Source organism: Cebus imitator, unplaced genomic scaffold, assembly GCF_001604975.1.
Source record: "Cebus imitator isolate Cc_AM_T3 unplaced genomic scaffold, Cebus_imitator-1.0 Scaffold33, whole genome shotgun sequence".
In the NCBI taxonomy this organism is placed as follows: Eukaryota; Metazoa; Chordata; class Mammalia; order Primates; family Cebidae; genus Cebus; species Cebus imitator.
The window spans coordinates 3,717,834-3,720,849 of NW_016107348.1; positions in this window are offsets into that span (position 1 = coordinate 3,717,834).

Below are 3,016 nucleotides of genomic sequence, written 5' to 3' on the forward strand. Positions count from 1 at the left end.
AATTAAAAAAAAAAAAAAACCACTGTGCCAGAATGAGTGCCTAACTTGACAGAAGCTGCTTTCTGGAATCTTCTACCCTAGGCCCTCAGCCATGAATAGGTGCTATCCCATCCCTACCATAACCAAATCATTATGTTGTATTTGATCTCCTGCCTCTTTCTTATCCCTTGAAAGTGAGGGCTAAGAAGCAGAGAAGCAAGAAAAGAGACCCTGGGAAGGGGTCATTGTTCACCACTCCTCTCCCTGCTCACAAACTTTCATCATTTAGAATAAAGCCGCTGGATGCTAGAGCAGGAAGACACCATAAAACAGCGTTCTCCCAGTGCCAGGCCACAGACAGGGCTGCTCAGGTCAGAACTTTCACAAGGCCCCGGTGAAGTGGGAAAATTAATGACAAGGTACCAAGTATGTTACAAAACTAATACATCCAATTTCAAAGAATGTTCTCTTTTTGAGATTATTACTTTTCACTATTTTTATATTAAAAGGTCCTTTCTTTTATGAAACAGTACTGATGCTAGATAAAATTTTATTTTTGTATTTTAATATCCTTACTTAGCAATAGCACTTATTAAAAGTCCTGTGGTCTGTTTTCCAGTTTTTAAAATTATTTTTATTGCTTTGTGAAGTCCAAAATACTGAGAAGTGCTGCCTTATACGTTTGTTTTATTCACTCCAGTCCTTTTAGAGATGAATTCCCGAAAAGGTACTGTGGCTTCCTTTCCAGCATGTTGGTTTAGAAAGACGCACTTCAGAGTCTGATTTAGAGAGCTGGGTCTGGTCTCCAGCCCTGCCACTTTCTACCTGAGTGGCCACTTGATCCACCCCAGCCTCAATTTCCTCATCCATAAAGTAAGAATCATTTCTACCTCATGAGACATTGAAAGATTATATAAGATAATGCATATCAAAGCACTTCACATGTTGCTAAAGTCATTATTATTATGATGATCACCATCCTTTTTATTTGTTATTTATTTATTTATTTATTTTTGAGATGGGAGTCTTGCTCTGTCAACCAGGTTGGAGTGCAGTGGCGTGATCTCGGCTCACTGCAACCTCTGCCTCCTGGGTTCAAGTGATTCTCTTGCCTCAGCCTACCAAGTAGCTGGGACTACAGGCACATGCCACCACGCCTGGATAATTTTTTGTATTTTTAGTAGAGACAGGGTTTCACGGTGTTAGTCAAGACAGTCTTGGTCTCCTGACCTCGTGATCTGCCCACCTCAATCTCCCAAAGTGCTGGGATTACAGGCATGAGCCACCACACCCGGCCTTACCATCCTTTTTATTATTGTAACTCATTATCGCCTGGTTAATGGCAGAACTTGGTCTAGTCTTTTGGCTTCCACGTTGGCTGACTCTTTCCAGTGGCCTTTAACCACTGCCTAGTGAATCTACCTTGGGTTGCTCTATCCTAGGCAGTCAGCTATGAACAGGTGCTATCCCATTCCTACCGCACCCAAATCATTATGTTGTATTTGATCTGCCAACTCTTTCTTATCCCTTGAAAGTGAGGGCTAAGAAGGTAGGCTCAAACTGTTTATTTACTATTCCTGCCAAAATCACATAATCTGACTATAATTATGAGGAAACATCAGACAAAACCCAATTTCAGTAACTTTATAAAAAGAATTGAGCTGAATTCTTCAAAAATGTCAAAGTCCTGAAAATCAAAGAAAGTGCAGAAAACTCAGTGATATGCGTAATTCTGGATTGAATCCTGGATGGAAAAAAGCATTGATATAAAAAAAAACTTATGAGGAATAATTAGCAAAATATGAATAAGGTCTGTAGATTAAATCGTAGTGTATCAGTGGTCAATATTCTGAGTGAACATTCTTCTTAGAAAACGTATACAGAAGTATTTAAGGACAAAGGGACATGATTTCTAAAACTTCTCAAATGGTTCAGAAAAAAAATTATATATATGTAATACATATGTATATATTGCCTGAAGAGAGGGGGTAAATAATAAAGAAAAATTGGCAAAATGTTAAAAGTACCCATAACATGTAAAGCACCATGTGTGATAATAACACCTGACATATACAGGACTTTACAGTTGACAACAGCCTTTCACATGACTGCTCATTTGACTTGATTATCACTGAATTCTCAGTGAAATACAATGAAGCTAGGTCTTACGGGAAAGTGAGGAGGAAGGGCCTCGAATTTTAGCCAGGAAGGCAAAAATTTATAAACAGGATTTTTAAAGTTACTTCGCTAGAGTATTCTTTGTGTTTACCATTTTATCATAGAAACACAAAGGGATTTGGCCTTCTGTTAGGAGCCAGATTTTGACTAAGATACAGCTTTTTCTTTTTTTGGCGGTGGGCAGCGGGGCGGTGGTTGGAGCACAAGTTTAAGAAGTGAAAGAAGAGGCCTGGCTCGATGGCTCACACCTGTAATCCCAGTACTTTGGGAAGCTAAGCAGGCAGATCATGAGGTCAGGAGTTTGAGACCAGGCTGGCCAATATGGTGAAACCCAATCTTTACTAAAAACTACAAAAAATTAGCTGGGCGTGGTAGCACACGCCTGTAGTCCCAGCTACTCAGGAGGCTGAGGCACAAGAACTTGAACCGTGGAGGCAGAGATTGCAGTGAGCCAAGATCGTGCCACTGCACTCCAGCCTGGGTGACAGAGTGAGACTCTGTCTCAAACAAAAAAAGTAATTAATTAAAAAAATAATAATAAGTGAAAGAAGAAAGCTCTCTGCTGCAGAGAGGGTACCTGGAAGAGGGTTGCCATTTTTACAGTTGAATGCAAAGGCTTCTATAAGAAACCCAGGAGGACTCAGCATCTCATTTGCATAAGGTGTGAATTTCTGGTAGCTCCACCCTGTCCTCCTAGTGCATATGCAGACCCTTAGCTGAAGTTACTTCATATTGCTTTCTTCCCTTTACTGTACATGTGTCAGGAACGCAATATTCCATTGCAAGCATGTCTGGGTAAGTCACCTGTGTAGCCTGTCTTACCTGTGTGGCTGGGAGCAAGTCTTAAGTAAGACCCGCA